This window comes from Semicossyphus pulcher, unplaced genomic scaffold (genome assembly GCF_022749685.1).
Source record: "Semicossyphus pulcher isolate SPU_LCO1_2020_fin unplaced genomic scaffold, fSemPul1.0.p SCAF_12, whole genome shotgun sequence".
NCBI classification, from domain to species: Eukaryota; Metazoa; Chordata; class Actinopteri; order Labriformes; family Labridae; genus Semicossyphus; species Semicossyphus pulcher.
Window position 1 is genome coordinate 13,399,721 of NW_027211626.1, and position 21,201 is coordinate 13,420,921.

Here is a 21,201-nt window from a genome sequence, read left to right on the forward strand (position 1 = left end):
ACTAACACCGCTCCTCTTTTTTAAGGAAGCACGAACAATTCAACTAAAAAAGGGTGCAGCTTCACTCCACACAATGCCATTTTCCTCCCCATCCCCTTCCATAAATTAACTGGATCTGACAACATTAAAATTTTCCACATCTGTAGCGACAGTTTTCGCTTTTGGCTTGTTGCAAAGCGCGGAAAGGTTATGCGTATCATATAAATTCTGCCTAAGCAGCTTCCATCCCGACACAATGCTGAACAGGGGACAGATTGTCGTGTTTTGTAAGACTGGGATGAAATCAGGATAATACAAAATAAGAGCAGGAAACAACAGCACAGTGACAGAAAGAGAGAATTTCGTGAGACACTAATGAGGCGGACTCTGGAAAGGAGAAAACATGCATGCCAAAAGATGGAGGGGGGACAGAATGACTCCAAACCCATTGTCCTCAGTCGCCCCCTTTACACCCCAAATAATTTCCCGCATCCAGAGAGAGCAGGAACAAAGTCCATCTCCAGCTGCCTGTCTTTAGTTAGTTTAAGTAATCTGGATAAATAGCTGACTGATGAACTGGCAACAGTAACACCACTTCTCACCCTAATTTAACCACAGTTGGCGCTGATGTGCTTATGAGTAAGACGAGCGAGGTCGTAGTCCCCACCCTCCCTTTGATGAGTAAGTTAGCCTAATCTTATCTTCACACAAGCAGCTACCATCCGCCAAATATGATACATGCTTCTTCTGCCAGCGTCGACAACAATATACAACTTATTTTTCAACCACCAACGCAGGCAACAGATGGGGAAACTCCTACTCCTATAAAACAGATGCTCATGAGCGCCCAGCGGTGGGTCAATTCTGCTGTCCCATCAGCTGTTCAGCGAAAGACAAAGCCACCCATTATGGTGCGCTCTTCTCCATGCTTAAGGTCAGCAGAGTCCCAAATAGCACAGACACGCGTGACAGGGAGCCAAGCCAGGAAACACTAACTCATAGCCAGAAAGATCCCATTTCATTTAGAGGAGTTATAGTAATCCTGTGATAAATTTCAGGATACTACGGCAAAACCATGCCCTTAAATCATTAAAACCATGCAGACATAAATATTCAACAGCACAGATCAGATAGTACTTAACACATTCAAATACATTTTATAATGTAACTTAGTCACTATTGACTATTGACTTTTCCCCACACAGCAGTAATGTTAGGGCAGGCTGTTGAAACCACGTATCCGTTTAAGTTATCACTTCAATGGTTCAAAGGAATCTTTTAACTTTCTCCACTATCAGGTCCTGTGATAGTGTCTTCCACGTGCTACCGCTGAGAAGTTGATTAAAGCTGCCTGCCACACGTGCTTGCCCACATGCTGCCTCATGATATATCACCAGGATGTTGGTCTTAAATAGAGGACATTTCTTTAAATGTATTATGTTAACCATGCGTAAAGAAGTTTAATTTGACCACTTTACAGTATATATGCTTTTTTTTTATCAGAGTTTGAATCGTTTCCTCTAACGGCTTGTATTCTGCGTGGCGTGGTAGCTGTAAGTCAATGAAACAAGATACAAATTTATATTTTCTAAGGGCAGAAAACTTTAAAATTCAACAAAGTTTGAGGAATAACCTGAATAAAGTCATATCAAAATAAATTTAGCAAATAGAATGTCAGGCTCCATTTTTCTGTTCGGCTGCTATGTGGCACGTAACGGTACGCACGCGCTAACTGTAACCCCAAGCCGGCTGGGTTAACGGTCAAGCTGATGCTAGTTAGTTAACGTTAACTTCACTGATCGGCTGGACGGACCACGCATGAAGTGGCGGTAAATTTAATTCCCTGTCGCAAACAACAAAGAAGTCACGCTGGCTTCCAGCATCACAACACCGGTTCCCCTTGTCTTCTTTTTTGTCTCACAGAGACAGTTGAAGACACCGAACGAGCTACAGAAATGTTAACATCAACAAAATCCCCTCGTAAGATTGTTTAATTCCAACTAAAACCAGTAAAGGTTAACGTTTTTATCAGCAAATTCGCCTCAAACCGACAGTTTTAAAATTGAGCTCACGCCATACTTCGGAGATAGCGATCATAACCGGATGACAGTAACGTTTAGTTAACACTTTATTTAATTACCACGCTGAGATTTCCTACCTTATCAGTTGTCTCTGAAAGCTGGTTGTATATGAGTTCACACATCTCTGGGGAACCGCTCAAGACCCATGTTACATTCACGAGCCCCTAGTTAAACGGAAAATCTAGCAGCAGAAGGGGTGGTTCACCAAACAATAATCTGAAGGCATCAGGGCAACGCAACAAAAAGATAGCACTTTTAAACAGAATATAGTTTTAGCCTGAATAAGTTAGGATAACTATTTCCGTAGTAGTAGCTGAGATAAATCTAACACACTCAGTAACATTTTATTAAACTGCCCTGAAGTTTAGTAGAATTTCCGATCGTCCCTGAAGCAATCAGCAGCTCATCATTATAGGGGGGCGGGGGAAATTTCATAGTATTTTCATGTGGAATCACATTAAAGTGTCATATGCCACTTTCCCAAAGTGTAACTGTCTGCCACCTCTTTGTTTCTGAGCTGTATTTGGTGTGAATAATCTCTTAAGTGACAGATCAACATAAATATCCCCTAAAACAAAATCGAAGGCATGCTATATCAAAGGCAAATCAAGCTATTACCACATCTCAGCTACAAGGAATCAATTATTTGCTTTTGGCAATGTTATATAGATAGTGTAACCATTATTAACATTTTATATTTTGTGTATATTTCTAACTTGAGTTCTATTGATGCACTAAATGTAATGACATGGATAGTGATATGTCTAAAACCCCCTATTATGTAATTTTATGTTACAATATAAAAGGGATTAATATTCTAACAAAGCCTTTCTGATCCTCAATTTGCAGTACCCAAAATAGCAGTTAATTATGGTCAATAAAAGCAATTTATACAGTCATCTTATTGTCTTATTTGGGAGACATATTTGTTGCAGCTGCACAACACAGTGGCAGACAATAAGGCTAAATTTCCTGCTGAGCTGAACTGCACGAAAAAGACATCACGCCCTGAAAGGAGAGGGCAAGACAGAGGTTGAAAAAGAATACAACTACAACACTTTTTCAGTTCAGCAGTTGCAATCAAAGTGGCCAACATAACTTGCTAGAAAATTATACCCTGCTCATGTTCTGTTTAGTTATATTTCCCTCAATAGCATAATGTCAGCTAACTCTGAAGTTGCATTTCAAAATAAGAGCTGTATAGATGACAGTATAACACTCTTGTTTGTGTTAATGCATGGGACAAAATGGTGTGTAAACAAGCATGGAAGGATGTGTCTGCAGATTGTAGTGTGGATAATGAAATCTAATTATCAAACAGATTTTTTTCCAAATCAAAGGCAGCATATGTGTTCCAGATGAAGGTCGACTCTGATCCAGTTTAACAGTCTGAGGAATTTAGTCAAGGACAAAACAGGACGAGTAAGGCTTAAGGGAGACTGAGTGTTCCTGACAGAGCTTTTATTTGCATGACTGTGTTAAAACTGACATGAAAGCGAGAGTTTTCCCAGTAATTCTTCTCTTTTAAATGGAACTAATGACTTGCTTAGGGAGAAATGTTATGCTGAAAATCCGTCTGAAATAATCACGTTATAATCCTCTTTTCTGTTGCTCTTAGAGTGTAACTTGTTTTCTTTAGTGTCTGTGAGAAGTGACACCAATGTATAATTTGGTCCTAACACTCTGGGCTGTCTGGGCCGCTGTGCAGAGGCGTTGTTTTGGTGCTGCATGTGAGTCTTGACGCACTCTGTCTGTTCTCATATAGTTGTGGTAGGTACGCAGTCATCCACACCCTGTCTCCCCCCATGTCTAAAAAAAGCTCACTGTGGTTCTGGACAGAAACCATGTGTGAAGGAGAGCTATATAGTCTGGCTGCTTCCTCGCTGACACAAACCCAATGAGGAGGCGCTGAGGACTGAAGGACTACTGTCTCTCTTTCCTGCTGTGAAGACACAAAACAACTCTTCATTTCCATCCGTGACCACACAAATATCTCTACTTCATGTAGCTGAATATGTCTCTCAACTCACTGCGTCCCCTCAGAGTCTCCGGCCTGCTTACTGGTGTAGGCAAAGGGGAAAGTTAGTCAGCAGCTTCCTAGTGCAGCAGGGCACAGCCTTGACCAGGGTTTTCCATGGAGAAAGGAAATATGAGGGAAAAAGAGGAAAAGCCAAAACAAACTAAAGGAGAAGGATGTGTTTTTTACGAGACCCTAATTAGATGCTGAGCATCCATGCAGATATGAGCAATTTAAAGTGAAAGTAAAGAGAGGAGAAGTCTTAGCTGAACAGAAGCAGAGCTGCAGGCCATGGATTAGAATCACACAAAGGTCTTCTTTTCCAATGCCTCTTTTTCCACCTACCACAACCACAACTGTCTGGTGAATAATACCGAACATATGTGTATGCAGTACATGGCACAGTGGCACATGCATTCTGCTAATATAAAACATATAAGTATTTTACACTATAAGAGTTGCAGTGCAAACTTGGAAGCCAGTATACAGTCAAATGGCGTCGCCAAAGCTAAAACTACACTTTCACTTTTTCCAGATTCACTTTACTTTTGTGATTCCAGTAAAATCCAATTTGGAGTGTAATCTGAAGCAATGTGATAAAATCTCACAAATGTCCTCAATTGTAAAAGTTAAAATCATTTGAATTCAATTCAGTGTCATCTGTAATTGGATTACTCATGATGAGATTACTTTACCAATTGTAATCAAATTACTTGTTATCTGATTGCATTTGATTTCTGTGATTACTTGTGTAATTCCACTATAGTCTAATTTGAATAAATGCCATCTAATATAATGCAATGTAATATCATTAGTGGAGCTAACTTTGGCTTACTCTAGTACAGATGTTAAGTCCATTGTTTTCACGGGTCACAAAATAACAGAAAAAAAAAGTTCTGTTACAAAAATATCTATAAATATGTTAAAAATGATTCTTTAATCTTCTATTTTTTCTTAAAAAATATAATTTGGTCTATGGTTATAAAGTACAAATTCTAATCTAGAATACAAGAACAAGTAACTCAACATCATTAAGTGCTTCAGTCAAAGTATGCTACCTTACTGGGTACCTGTGTGACAGTATATCTGTAGATGTTGATAACAATAGGCCAAATAAACCTGATAAGAACCTCATATATTCCAGCAGTAGCTTGTAACACATTGTCAAGAAGAACCTAGAAGCACGTTCAGTGGCCCCCTTTTGTTGCATATTTGTAGGCATCTCTATTGTCAGACCTAAAAATCTTATGTCATCAACTCCTCCACTTCCTCCTGACCCCTGACAGTTCCGTCTCATGCCATTTTTAGACCACAAGTATACGAGCAAATAAACAATATGCATGTCTAATTCAAGCTATCCTGTGAAGTCTGTGGCATAAGAGGCAAGATCTGGAAGAAAAGGGAGGCATGACATGAAGGGCCTGGAAGTGGCTTTCTGACCACATACTGAGATTTAAGAGGACAGCGGCAAAAAAGGAATTCCAGCGGACGCCCTCTTCAACCCCTAAATGGCTCCTGAGACAGAGAGAGTGAGGTAAATCCCATTTGGGATTAGGAATTTCGAGGTCTGGCTCCGTTTTGAAGATTAAGGTTTTGGACAGGAGCGACCAAGACAAAAAGACAAAAACTCCTCAGGGAGGTCTGTTAGGGTGAAATCCCTCCTCATCTTTACCTTAGTAGCCCCTTCAAATTCCCAGGAGAGCGTGAGTGGTCTTTAAGGGTTCCACACTACTTTGAAATACCTGTCAGAATGGATCGTGGACAAATCTGCTGCCGCAAAGACAATGCGTTCCTCTCAATCCTGTGGTGCATTTAAGGACAGAGAGATAACAGTGAGACAGTCTGTTATGGAATTCACCTCTTTACTTAAAGTCAACATCTTCAAATTTGGCATTAGGCCCAAAATTCTTCACTTGTGATGGTTTGTTGCTCACATTCCTCTCTGCAGCCATGGAAAACATCCCAAATCTCTAAAACCATCAAACTTGTATATGCTGAGATTACCCTGTTCACCCCTGCTAACTTCTATCATTTTTCATTTATCAATAATCTTGAATGTGCTAAATGTCGTCAAAGGCTTAACTGTTATCCAAAAAATGAAGCAACCATGCCAGATACATTTATGATTTAGTGGCCTATAACTTAGCTGAAATGTTTATCCTCTCATGACTATCAGATATATCCTACACTAGTTTCAGCAACAGTGAGTTGCTAATCTTCCAACGAATTGAACACTCTTTCAATTCAGGATTTCCCCAACACCTCAATTCTGTTAAACAATACGGGGAGGAGGGTTGTGTGTCAACACGTCTTCCTTTCACTTAGCACTAATTAATTTACTTTCCTGTGCTTTTGACATGTGTAGTAGCAGTGTGTTCCCAATGACTGAGGTTGTGTTAAAGGTTAAATCCACACATACTTAAACAGGCAGGGAACTGCTCAGGTCTATAGAGGTTATAACTTTGGCTACACCCGACTCAGTAGCTTAGCTTCCATAACGGTACTCACGCCTGCTTTTCCAAACTGGGGCCATGCTGTTGGTAATATACTTACTATTGCTAAATACCTCACACAACCACACATCAGAAAGTCTGCATCGTTCTAAACAACTACATCTCTTCATTTTCTGTAGGAATGGTGTGCCTCAGGGGTCCGATTTGGGACAATTTTTCTTCTCTTTGCACATGTATATCCTTGGGAATATCATGGACTGGAAATAAGTTCTTATTTCATTTGTATGCTAACAATACACAGATATACCTGCCTGTTCAAGCCATAGGTCCTGGTGAGTTCACTAAACGAGTGTCCTCTGATATCAGATGTGGATGTTAGAAAATGTAGGCAAAACTCAGCCTTTGTTGTGTATTGTTAACCTTAACTAAAACAATATCATCTGCACTGTTTTGAAGATCCTTTTCAACCGGTTACTTAATGACTTTATTCAATCACAAATGAAGATAATATCATAAATTGGGTTGCAGTTTTTCAGATAAGCTTCTGACAAAAAAAAGAGGCCAAAAATCATTCAAAATCAGTGTGGGACAAAACCATAACCCTGCTCAAACTTCTCCCTTTTCTCTACTTTAATTTAATTTCTTAAGTGCTCATATGAGTATGTCTTTATATTTTACAGGCTGTTATGCTGCTCTCTACCATGGTACAGTTTGTACTGGCATGAACACATGTGAGGTGTTCACGTGCACGCTCATTCCTCTGCTGCACTCGCAACGTTAACGCTACATGTCAAACACTGCCAACATGTCTGAATGTGTGCCTGCATGTAATCAGATATATTTTCATGGTGCACATAACATCATCTGTTTAATCAGTCATGGAAATCTGAATTCCCTGCTGACAGTCTTAGCTGTTAACATACTGATAGTTCTGTATTCATTTAACGCATGACGACGTATTGATCTACTTTACTTTTCATTGATTTTCTGTCTTTTCACTCCTTTTAAAGATCGTCCTTATCAGTCCTCATCCTGGCCCATCCCGTTTATCTTATCAGAGGTTGTCAGCCATCTTGTTCGCCTGTCCTGACTAGGAAAATAATCAAACAGAGTCAACTGAGTGCAAGGTCTTATCTTTTTGTTTAACATTTTGGAGTGCTTCCAATACCATGATTACTATGGCGCACTTGTGTCCATTTAACATCCTGTTTGCCCATTTAAAACCCATTACTCAATTGTTCTCCATGCATTGCTTCGTGAGACGGCTCCAGTTGTATTTTCCAGTGTTAGTGGTATCGAACCATTACTCCCCCGATTGTTTGAAACAGCTCCTCTTTGTTTGCTTGACTCTTGTGGACCCTGGAGGACATCTGTTGAAGCCATCAGATTTACAAAGACATGCTCAAGGCTTTATCGTTCAGGAGAATTTTGATGAACAGGTGATTAATACAATGATAATTAAACCTTCCCTGGAGATGTTAATGGTCAGTTAAGGTTGCGTTGATGCATACCTGATCACTCTCAGCCCATTTTACAATGACGTAAGCACTATAAATAAGAATCCAATCATTTACATTGTCTTGTGGTGGTGATTTGCCAGGTGGACAGAAAATCAGAGGTGGAAAAAGTATATACATTGTATATTCAATTGGAAGAATAGATACTTCTATAGAAGGAGAAGTACCGGTTCATGTCTGAAGTAAAGGTTCAAAAGTAGGCTACAGGCAAGTACAGGCAAGTTTGCGCAACTTAAAAGGTAATGATGAGTAAATGTTATGTTCCCAGAGTACTTCTGCAGCCCCAAACACAGTTATTCAGATTTAAAGGCACAATTTGAATTAATCAAAAAAATTAAATCTGGTTGACCCTGTGCAAGTGGGATCAATGGACTATAAGAAACGCCTCAGCTCCATGTGGACTACATGGAAGTGTCTCCCCCATATAATAAAGTGTCTGATTTCACATGTCTACTGAGGACATTTTACTTTTTAAAACTTTAAAATTTTGAGCAGATCTAAATTCGGGCAAATGCTTTTCAGACAGGGCTTGGTGGTCGTCCCAGTGCTGTTTGTATGTCTTGCCTTGCATGGCCTCATTATACAACACAATGTCAGGCGACACCTCAGTACAAGGAAACACGACTCTGGTTGGTATTTAAAGAGTAACCATAGTAAGCATTAGCAAAACATTAGGAAGCAGGATGTCTCTGAAACTTATTTTGGAGAGTCAGCTGATTATGTTTTGTTTACACAGCACTTCTGTGAGCGAGGACTGTCTATACAGAGATTCTTATTTTCAACAAAGACAAACGTTCAATCGAGAATGGGGTTTTTATGTATGCAGTGCATGTATCAGAACTTTTTAGAGAATGCTTTTTATAATGTAGAAAATGGATACACAATGTTTTCTATCTTATTACATGAGTTATAGCGCACAGCCATTTAAGTCCTCGCTTTTGCAAAAAGTGGGGACTGCAGCAATTTAATTTAGTGCTTTGTTCCGGCAATGTGTGAACAAATTGTACTTTGAATTAAGACTCAAAAACGTGATGTTTATGCACACTCCTGAGTGGCATGCCTCTCTTCAGCTCAACTACTGCGCCAACCACTTCAAACACTAGCTAACGAAAACAAACTACCGACAAACACCACAAAGTCTGCGCCAAACACAAAAGTTCTTATTTGCGGGGCCGTTCTGGCTGAATGGGAATATAATTTACATTTGGAGGAGAACTACAGTAAAAATTCACAGGGCATTTACTTCATGGGGGAACTTTGTTTGTTTTTGTAAGCTAATGAAAGACTGCCAGCTAACGCAGACAAATTGCTAGGTAGCTTACTTGGCAAACACCGTCTTGTGTGGTTAACATCAGCTAATTTATCCAAACTCCCAGGACAGGACTGGTCTGACTTGGAAAATAATAAGTTGCTGTATGCAAATTATTTTATATCAACTAACTTACCAGAGCTAAAAACATGCAGCCATGCTATAGCTAGCTTACTAACCTAAGCTTGATGACTCATTTACATTTTTCACTGGCAAATTTCTGAGTGAATTCAAAATGACATCACCAGCTAACGTGACCATAAAATTTACTTATATATTATGGCAAACTGTGTGTCTTTCAGCCAAGAGTAAGTAATGTAGTGAATGGTACAAGCTGAGGTGTATAGCTTAATGAGATTTCGTTCAATCACGCTTCGTCTTGTATCTGTCCTGTCAGCGTTCGATTATGCCAACATTATGTAAGACGGCTGTTTACTACATGGCCACCAATTTTAAGAACAGTAGTTTTCTAAAATTAATGCAAAGTACCTTTAATATGCTTTTATATGGATGATAATTACAAGTCGACAGAGCCTAAAGTGACATCTTCTTATTTGTTGGACAATCCAGAAACTAAAAGTATACATGAAACCACAAAACAAACAAAAGCCAACAACCTCGAAGATTACAACAACTTTTACTTAATAAATAAATAAACAGCTAATTATTATGAATCAATTTTAATCTTCAGCTTTGTAACATGTTACGTTGCATGATGAAACAATAACTTTGTAGCATCATTTAGACTGAACAAAATTGTGAATTATAGACTCCAAACTCTAGTCTGAAAATAGTGGAGACTGAAAGCTGCTGCCCATTTTAGCTGACTAAACTTTGCTGAAGTTGTGGTTGTCTTAAAAAAACATTTGGCAGTCTAGCCAGGTTGTGCAATGTCGTCAGAATCAACAAACCTCAAGAAGTGTGAGTAAAAGTGTGCTTGTGTGGGCGGTTTTTTTTTATTACTTAAGACTCACAGGTGACATCCTCCTAGGAATATACTGTGTCTTAGCCCACAGGCTCTGTATCTTACAATATATTCGTGCTCTGGCCTCAACATCTTGGCCATGCAGACTTCTGAGCTTATAATAGAAACACTCTTTTTTTACCTCCAGCTATGAATGACGAGGAGTTTGACTGACAGCCAGCCATCCAATCATGACAAGCACATATCGGGGAGCTTTTTGAGTCATCCAATCATGATTCCCAGTTTGCAGTTTGAAGTCACCAAGTCTCAAGTCCACATCTCTGACTAACTCCACGGACGCCACCTCTTCCTGTTACCTTCCGTATCTTCTTTTCTGACTCCTGCCCACGCTCTGACAATAAATACATCTCAAATCCTATTTTACTTGGTCATCAAGTCGTTCTTTTGGGTCCAAACCGGTGGTTTCACACATAGTCTGAGGTGGCTAAAGGGCAGAGGTCTTGGCATAACCAATATGACACTTAAGAACTGACAAGTTATACCTCTGTCGACAAGGGCAATACATTCGTTTCCTTCATAATCTCAGAAGGGAACTTCTCCTTTCACACGAAGGCAAGCAAAGCTACGTGTACAATAATATGACTTTTATGTGGCACAGACAGTAAAAGGTAAAAGTCAGGAAAGTGGATGCATGGGCATGTAGGCATGAAGTTTGTCTCTTTCCCTAGCTGTGCACAGTCATTGTAGAAAGCCAGAATTTAAACATTTAAATCTTGAAATTGGCATTACTCTCTCATTCCTTAACCTTTTTTCCTTTCATCTGACCTTATTAAATCCACATTTCTGGAGGAAAGTATTGAAGTGATAACCTCTCTCTTTGAAACACACTGGGCTTGCAGATTTTTAAGTCTAAGACCCTGTTGGACCTGTATGAACAAACTGTTCTAAAAGCTCTTTTTGGGGATTTGGGAGAGGAAGTGCTTCTATAAAAAACTGTCAACTCCAATGACAGATGTAGAACATCTGATTTATTATATCCAGGCAGTTAACTTTGTGGACAACACACATGAAGGCAATGGCAAAATGTTGTTCCAATGTTAAGAGAACATTTAGAATGGCAAACATGTGTTTGACATTATTCCTGGGCGTTTCCCTGAACCAACAAAAGGAACTTATGTAATATCATCCCCTGAATGTCCCTCTAACCCTTTCAGTCTTTCTGCAGAAACATTTTGACCAAATTCTTTTATTGTGAAGTAAAGTGAATTAATCCTACCGGTCTGATGAATGCATATCCGTGTGGAAATGTGCTGATAGAAGCCAGACTGACCCCATTTCGCCTCCTCTAATCACAACAAGCTCAAATGCATGTGTGTGTATTATCGCTGATATAAAAACAATCCTAAGCTTATTTATTTATTGAAAGTTAATGAGAGCACATTCCAATGTGTTTTAACTAAACTGGCCTGTGGAAAGACTTATTTTCTGAACAAATATTCTCAAGTATTTCACCATAGGGATTTTTTAAAATCAGCATCAGACCCTCTCTCCTCCCTTCCCGCCAACTCTTGGCCTCAGGTCATTTAGCCAGTATAAGTTGTTATATAACTGGTGTCATATAGCTGGTATCGATCAGCCATAACCACCTGCCTAATTTTGTGTAGGTCCCCCTTCTGCCGCCAAAACAGCCCTGACCCGTCGAGGCATGGACTCCACTAGACCTCTGAAGGTGTGCTGAGGTATCTGGCACCAAGACGTGAGCAGCAGATCCTGTAAGTCCTGTAAGTTGCGAGGTGGGGCCTCCATGGATCGGACTTGTTTGTCCAGCACATCCCACAGATGCTCGATTGGTTTGAGATCTGGTGACTTTGGAGGCCAAGTCAACAGCCTGAATTGTTGTTGTGTTCCTGAAAGCATTCCTGAACCATGTTTGCAGTGTGGCAGGGCGCACTATCCGACTGAAAGAGGCCACAGGCGTTAGGGAATATTGGTTCCATGAAGAGATGTACTTGGCCTCCAACAATGTTTAGGTAGGTGGTACGTGTCAAAGTAACATCCACATGAAGGGCAGGACCCAAGGTTTCCCAGGAGAACATTGTCCAAAGTGTCACGCTGCCTCCACCGGCTCGCCTTCTTCCCATAGTGCATCCTGGTGCCATGTTTTCCCCAGGTAAGCAACGCACACGCACCCGACCATCCACATGATGTAAAAGAAAAAATTATTCATCAGACCAGGCCACCTCGTTCCATTGCTTCCTGGTCCAAAATATTGGTCTTAAAAAATTGTTTTAGTTTCACTGCCTCTCGATAGATCAGTAACTGAAAAGTCAGTGGATAGTGAAAATCTGAAGGGACATCAGGCTATATTTCAAAGCAAAGCAAACATTTTGGCTAAGTCATTAGATACTGTTAGACAACTGCTAAGGTTTGCATACAACCAATACCTAGCTAGCATTAGCATTTGATAATTTTAAAAACTACAAAGGGAAAGGTGCAAATTCCTGGCTAACAATCTTGATAGGTAGCTAACAGATATGTAAGCTAGGAATTTTGGTTGAAGGCTAACGTTAGCTGTTGACTTAAATGATGGTAACTTGAGTCATTAATTCTCAGTCAATTATGTTGTTTAATCTTGAAATATTACTTGATTTACCTTCAGAATGATCATATTCACAATTTTTACGTCCAAGAACACGGCGGTACAACTTTACAACAGAGTTTGAGCTTCTTGCTCTGAGAGAGATGGGGGCTGCGTAATTTTATGTTGAATGCAACAATTTTAAATTTGGACCTAATGGTGGCACTTAAGGAAAAATCAGGGGAAAACCACAGTAATTTGGATACATCGAATGGGATCCAGAAACAGTAAGCTATGAAGTTAAAGTATTTGTTGAGATATTTAAGTCTGGACTAAAGTAGTTGAATGAGACAGCCACCCATATGCTAGTACGGCTAACATTTTAAACATTTGCTCGTTCCAGCCTCTTAAACGTGAATATTCTTTAAATTTATAACTCTTTCCCTTTTTTCTTATTGTTATCTGCAGTTTTGGACTCTTGGTCAGAGTCAAGCAATTTGAAGCCTTACTCTTGAGCTCCAGTAAGCTGAAGGATTCAATCATTTCTCAAATAAGTTCCTGCTCTCTTTTTTGTCCTCAGTCAATTACCCTGATTCATCATGACCTTTAGTGCCAGTGGGAATGCGGCTTTAAACACAATGACGCTTTTGATGATCCTTTCCCTGGTCGCCTGGTTTCAATCGTCATATTACCCCACTACATTCTTATGTGCGGTTACTCCTGTATGGTTTTCTAATTATAGACATCTTGTTGTCGCGAGACACACGGTCATGACCTGGTAAGGGATCAGGTGACGGAGAGAGCTGCGTAAAGATACAGTTCAACTGGGTTTAATGTTAGGGCAGCGCTGAAGGCTGATTACAAGAAAACATGACTGAATCCAACTTTCAACTGTGAGCTCAGATAAAGGACTTTTCTCTGCGTGCCTCTGCCACTTGAGAAGACTCTGGCAGAATACAATCAGGGTCAAGGATATTTGTAATACCCATTAATCTCTTGGAAGTTTCACCAGTAGTTGATAACAGAGCCATTCTGCTGATGCACATACAGGGCACGCTTACTTAAAGGGATAGTTAGGGGTTTTTGACACCATACTTGCCAGTAATGTAGCGGATGCAAAGCTATTAGCTTACTCACCGAGTCCCGTGGTCGGAGTTCTGTCTGGTTCCGAACGTAGAGTAGGTAGTCCCGGTGAGATGCCAAGGTCATGAATCCAAAAAGTTTTACCCTACAAAAACAACACGCAGGCAATGGTGATCCGTTTCCAACACTAAATCATCGTCCTACGATGTCATATACTGCGCCGTTCATTTGGCACTATTTTATCTCTTGACAAATCCAGTATCACTATGCCTGCGGCAGGCCGGTTTCTCAGGTATACCGACATAGTAGCCAGTTCACGTTGATTCTGACTTATCCACGTCATTCAAATAAACATGTCGGACAATGAAACTGATGAGGAAGATTTACCTTTAACAATGGATCCAACGGTATCTCTAAGGGCACGAGCCGTGTCAGGAAAACGATGAAATACATGCGGTGGATTTTTTTTTATTACTACAACCAGGAAAATCACAAATTCGCACCACATATATTTTCCTCTGTGACAACAAACGTCGTCTCACAAGTTACCAATTCCAGCGTGTTCTCTTAGAAACAGCTGATGGATCACGTCACCTGAGAAACCAACTATCCCTTTAACAAGAGTACTCCGCCAGCTGTAAAAACAGAAAAGGGTAACCCCCGATGATGTCATAGTGATGCCATCCAGATTACAGGAAGTTTTAGCTTGAAATAAAACTTTATAACAGAAAGCTTCAACGCAAAACTGGAGGTTTGGCGAGTTAAAGACGGGGACGTTCACCTGGCAGGGAAGCCCTACTATAAGAGTTCACCATGAGTTGCATTTTGGGAAATGTAGGCTCATATAGGGAATTAAAAGGCCAGATATCTTGGCCTCTGCTGACTTTTTCACAACATGTCAGATGATGATTATGTGATGAATGACTTAAAACTATTTAACCACTTATGAAATCTGTCATCAGTTATTATTCTAATGACTAATTAATTGATTATTGATTACTGTTTTGAGAATAGCAGCAACAGCATCTTTAGCTTCTTTCGGCTCATTGCAGGTGAAAACTGACATCAACAGAGCAGGTTATCACTGTGGGAATAGCAGCTTTCTCAGAGCCCCATGCCCGCTGATAAGCAAGCAGCCACAGAAGTTATTAACACTCCAACAACATTGTATGAAACACACTATGGAGAGCAGAGCTTTAAACTGTGTGAAAACATAGTATACCAAGTGTTTACATGATTCAGTAGTGGTTTTAAGCTCAGTGGGGTTATTCTTGGAGCTCTTTCATGCTGTCTCCTGCTGTGTGAGTGTGTAAGTGTGTGTGTGTGTGAGGAGGAACTATATTCTCACACTGTCTCCTGCTGTGATGCCTCAACTCTGACTGTGTTCAAGTGTCAACCTTTGGCTTTAAGAAAATCTGAGACCAAAGCAAGTCAGCTTTCAACTTCCTCTGCAGCTATCACAACATGCATGCTGGATTACTGACACAGACATACTCCAGGTCTTAATACAGACCATTTAAGCATGAAGGCATTCAGGCTGTCTATGTAAAGCGTAGTCACACACCACCTGGCGCACTTTCAGCTCTGTGATGTCACCTCCGAGCAGCGCACTGCGACTTTGTGACCAGTTGACCTTGTTACCGTATCTGGAGCTTCACCAGCTCTGCAGAATCGAGTGCAAACCGTGTTTGTCAAGCAGAGAATAGCAACGTGCACTGCGTGTGGGCATCACATACAGACCCCCCCGCCTTCCCCCCGGGCTGGAGGTATTTTTGGCAGGCTGTATCAGCAGTCTGAACACCGTCATTTACCTCCTATCTCCGACGCAAGAGAAACACACTTACCCTCACACAACCGGCCTGCGATGCCCTCACATGTGAGCAGCACGTCGGTTCGAAGGCAACAGCGTTCATGCATTCATTCGTCTGTTTGTCTCTCGTCTCATTCAGCTGCAAAACTCAACTCAACGCTGCGCAGTCCTGCAGCTGGCACCGAGAGACGGGCTGGGGAGACGGGGGAGGCAGGAGGGGGGTGACTGGTCCAGATTTCGGCAAATGGCAAACAGGGCAGCTGGTAACTGTATTTTCCTTTTTAACAAATAAAGCAGCAGATTATAATCCTTTCATACCATGCGTCAGAATCCATAACCACATTTCTTGGTCACACACACACACACACACACACACACACACACACACACACACACACACACACACACACACACACAAAGGGCTTTATTCATACTGACCGGCTCTGTAACACTAATAGCAAACCAGATGAACTGGCAATACAGCCCAAGCAGAGATTTAACAAGACAGGGGCGTAGACATGCATACTGGTGCAGGAAAAGGTTGTTAATTCGTGATAAAAAAAATTTGGACAGGTAAAGCAGTCAAAGCAAATTAGAAATTTAGTTTCTATGCTTTTCATTTGTTTACTTGCTACCCTGATTTGGCTGTTTTGTTTAGCTTGTTTGATTGAAGGCAATCATGGTGAGGTGGTCAGTGTGGAGGTACAGCACTCAAACTTAGGTGAACATCCTGAGTCCTTCTTGTAGTTAAAGGTACTTTGATTAAGGTTTGTAAAACTTTGTTTTGATTAAATATTCCTTTTTAATATTAAACCAACACGATTCTCTCTCTGTAACCTGAACCACACAAACTGAAGCTCCTTAACGATGAATTTTCTTTATTAGTCTTTGGCTCTGAGTATTTTGCAGATGCTTTTTGTCACCTATAATATATACAATTTGCAACTGAGCAGATAAATCTATTTAAAACATTCTTATAATTTTGCTGCCATTTGATGTTACAAATTAGTCACATATTTTGTAGGAGTCAGAGAGTTTATACAAGCTCTAAGACATTATGGAGCACATTCATGTAACATAATGTCTTGTTAACATGCAGCATTAGTGATACTGTATACAGTAGATAATTCATCCAAGTTGTCTAAGCAATTGTTAAATGAATAATAATCTGTAAGATGAAGAACAATATTGTTTTTGCAATCAAACATCTTCATAGTGTGCCGGTCAATAAAGACCTGAAGTGTAAAACTGCTGGTGGGTGATGTAATTATCTGAGGATAATCTGATGATAATCTGTGCAAAGCTCATTGTTTTAGTAAAACAGTAAGCTTAAATGATAAATATAAAATAGCTGTTTGTTTTGGAGAACATAGGGAAAAAATCAAGGTGTGGCAGATTGAAAAATTGCCCCAAAATGGCACGGCCTCCACGGTGCCCCCATGTTTGAAAAAACCGCTGTAAAAGTGCCCTCGTAGATGCCCCTGTAGTTAATAAAAAATGATAAAGTGCCTTTCCAGTGGATAAATCATACATGTTGGAAAATAAGTTGGCCTCTGCACACTCCTACGTGTGAGGCAATGGGCCCTCATGTGATGCCTCTGTGGTTGAGTTGCCTCTGTTGCTGTTTCACATCACCACTTTCTGCACGCTCGTGCCCCATGGCATACATTTACAAAGTACACCACTGACCACAACAACAGCTGCATCACGCTCTCTGCTTTTAATAGCAGAGCTCCTCTATGCAAGACAGATCCAGCATGCGATTGATAAATACCGGGATTAGCAACAGAAAGTAAACAATAAGGCTAATCCACTCTTCCTCAAAATCAGTAAATCTTTGGACTAAAAAACTTGGATCCAAAACAACTTCTGCAGGAGTGTGATAAGTTGGACTGCAGAACAAGTATTTGAGTATCTAGCCGACAAACTGGTATCACTTTTCTTGATCCTGCACTTTATCTCCTCCAACATTGAACAGAACTTTCCCATCCTCCGCTTGTTGGTGTGTTTGTGTGCGTTTCAGCTTCAGATGTCCACCAGATGTTTGCTGCCCTCCTCCACATCAAACCCAAACCCATGAGGATGATGCTGTCAGACCTCCTCCGTGCATCTCCTTTAAACCAGAAACTCCCCTTGGACCACTTCCATCCACACCTGGGTGCAGATTTTGGCTCCCCCCTCCACACACTCTCTTGGTGCTGTGTGGAGACTTCACCGGGTGCAGTAACTCAATGAACCAGTTATGCAACTGAAGGCCAGCGGAATTCCTGATGATTGTGTAGAGCCAGGGAAATTCTTCGAAACAGCACGTGGGTGCAAAATGTCACTTTTCACACAGGCATACAGAAGAACTGCCAGTGTAACCCCTTTTCTCATGTGTTAATCTATGCGACACAGCCTGACCCAAATACAGAGAAACCCCCGGTTCCCCTGAGTAAGTTTCATAATTTAACTTCACAGAAGATTAACCTCTTGCCCTCTTTTTTTTCTCACAGAAAAGTATGGAGAAATGTTCTCAAATAGCAATTGTCTGGGTCAAACCGCAGCGGGTACATACAAAAGAACATACTGTACAACAGTCTAACAGCTACTTGAGCCCGTAATATATCAGATATTCAAATCATCTGATTAATGAGATTGTGTGACACTGTTCCCAAGGATCCAGGGGTGTTTGCTGGTGACCCTGTGTGTCCTAAGGGGGGTGGTGGTGGGGGAGAGAGGGGCTTACATAACCAGCTTAGGGGAGTTGGTTTTAGGCTTGAGGGTCACTGAGGCCTGATTAGCCCTTTAGCTTCACAATCTGCAATCTGAATGGCCTGAAGCAGCTTCCCAAACACAGAGATTCCTGAACCGGCTCCTGTTCTGTGGGAGGTTTTAGGCCACCTGGGAGCGATCCAAGTCGAGCTTTGGGGTCCTTTGAGGGGACCAAAAAGTCATGGATGAACGACTCAAAACCTAATGACTGTGTGAATGTAGGTTCGCAGCTGCTTTTCCACTAAAATGCACGCAATGAGAAGAAATGTAAAGTTTAAACAACACTGGACCTGCTCAAAAAACACAGAGCTGGTTAAAACTCAGGACATCTGTAGGGGCAGATGTTTTTCCAGATGAGAAGTTTAATGCAATAAAATGTGGTTTTGCAACAATCTTCACTTTCCTGCCCTTGAACTTAGACTGTACAAGACATGCAACAGGCCCTGGTAATACAGTTTAAATTAGTCAGTAACTTACAAATAATTTTTAACTGTTGGGAGCCTTGATAGAAACAAAGTCAAAGGACAAAATAATCTATTTTGTGTGAAGATGAGGACCAACTGCATAAATAAAGACTCCTGCAGTGCCACCTACTGGTAAACCATACTCCTCTCAGACCAGAGACCGGCAAATAAATGTGCTAATAAAAGTACTCCAACTTTAACGTGTCCTGCGGGAACTCATAAGTGGGGGAGATAATAAACAGATTGTAACGTTGTCTCAAAGGAGAAGTGGATAACTGTTGACGTTACATAAATAAGTTCTTTAAAATGTCCTCGTTTGAACGTATATATTAAGTTAAGTGTTGCCTCAATATTAATCTTACACATCTTGTATTTGAGCAGGCAATTTTTTTAGCCAAAAAAGACTCATTAGACTATTTAAACTCAAAACTATTGCCAGATGTAAACTAAGCAGCTGGAGATTTATTTACAACCACTTTGGCGAGGCACGAGCCAGCTGTAACCGTAATCGTAATTTTTGCAGACCCTCTACTGACTAGTAACGTTAACGTTACTACTACTAATGACTACGTTTCAACAAGTTGCCACTAAACGATGGCAGAGACGCGTTTTGTTTTCGCGGCGGACTTCAGACTTCAGGAATGCTCCTTATTGCAAGTAGAAGCATCACAGATTTTATTATTGACATTCCTGTCAGGTCGAGGTCGTATCAACCCTTCAGTCTCCTTAAATTCTACGGATAGCTGGTTAGCATAATGACATGATAGCATGTGTTTAAAGTCTTGAGGATAATTAGGACTAACAGGGTTGTGGTCAGTTTGACCGGAGTCTTAAAATGTCAGTCAACATGTTTACATAGTTTTCAGGGACACTTCAGGCAGACAGCCCTTCACAGTTGCTTCATGTTGCTTAACCACTGCAAATCTTGTCCTGCTAACAGGTTTATATCAGCACTGAAACGCATTATGGGCGATTCAATCCCGAACACACAGCTCTAAATACAGACGTTAATCAAGCCTAAAAGTGGCTGGATTTCATCACTTTCAGTCATGAACGCCTTTGACCTCATCTGCAGCATGAATGGAAATACATCTAACCGCACTGAAGTACTTACATACAGCTGCCAAGTAACTACATTCCATAAGAAGACGACTAGCTGATGTGTGAGGATATGGGTTTGTCAGTTTGACTTGTCTGCCTCCCAGGATAAAAAAACAACTTCATATCTGGTAGACGGTCGGGTCAGCTGAACATGATGATGCTAAAATGTAAAATTCGACTACTGACGAGCCTTTAATACATCATTTGTGTCTTTTTCTTTATTAAATGAACAAAGTTCTGGGATATTATTGGCAAATTACCGTCCTTTAGAATAGAGTATACTGGAATATGTGTAAGAGTCTTCATATTATTTATTTGTATGAGACAAGCCAAACACAGGTTACATATCTTTTGAATTCTGCTTCAAAAATAAATATAATTTTTAAAAGATTTTGTTTTATGTTAAAAACAGTGTTATTGATCATAATAATGTCTCTTTACTTGAAAAAAGCACATTTATATTTCCTTTTTTTGACCTTTATTGGGGGGGCAGTGGATATTGGGGCAACTGTGGCTCACTGGTAGAGTTGGTCGTCTCTCAACCGAAAGGTCGGGGGTTCGATCCCAGTCTCATGTCGAAGTGTCCATGGGCAAGACACTGAACCTCAAATTGCTCCCGGTGGCATAGCCATCGGGTATGCATGGGCAGTTGCCATCAGTGTGTGAATGTCTGCGTGAATGGGTGAATGTGACATGTAGTGCTTTGAGTGGTCGCAAGACTACAAAAGCACTATATACCATTTCAAGACTGTCCATTTACCATAGTCTGTAACAAGGGAAGATACAGTGTGGCAAGGGGCAGAGGGTGGGAGTTGAAACTGGGGCCACCGAAGCACTGAGCCTCTGTTGGGATGCGCGATTTAACCACTGAGCTAAAACTGCACCAGGAAAGCAAATTTCTTTTGGTTGTCAATGACCAAGTATGTATTTAATTGTTATCATTTATGTATCAAACTGCTTAAAGTAAAAAAAAAATGTTGCTCAAAGTTTTTATTCAAACTCTCATGTGTTAACATGTGAATCACAAAAGTAACTACTAGCAACTACTCTTAAACCACTATAAAAGTAATTTTTAGCAAATTACAAACGACTAGGCTATTTCTAAATCTATGTGTATCTGGTGTTTGTTT

At 40.6% G+C, this 21,201-nt stretch overlaps 1 protein-coding gene across 2 annotated transcripts in view; it reads right to left on the reverse strand.

Annotated features, from left to right (window-relative positions):
- The window catches only part of LOC138588427 (equilibrative nucleoside transporter 1-like), a 32,945-nt gene extending 18,858 nt beyond the window's left edge, over positions 1 to 14,087 (reverse strand). Inside the window, exon 1 of one of the 2 annotated variants that reach the window (XM_069658548.1) lies at positions 13,997 to 14,087. The gene's annotated coding sequence lies outside the window, so the exon portion shown is untranslated. Of the gene's footprint in view, positions 1 to 2,137; positions 2,174 to 13,996 lie in introns of those variants that run through there. The other variant, XM_069658550.1, reaches the window with a different exon arrangement.
- Positions 14,088 to 21,201: the final 7,114 nt, after the last annotated feature.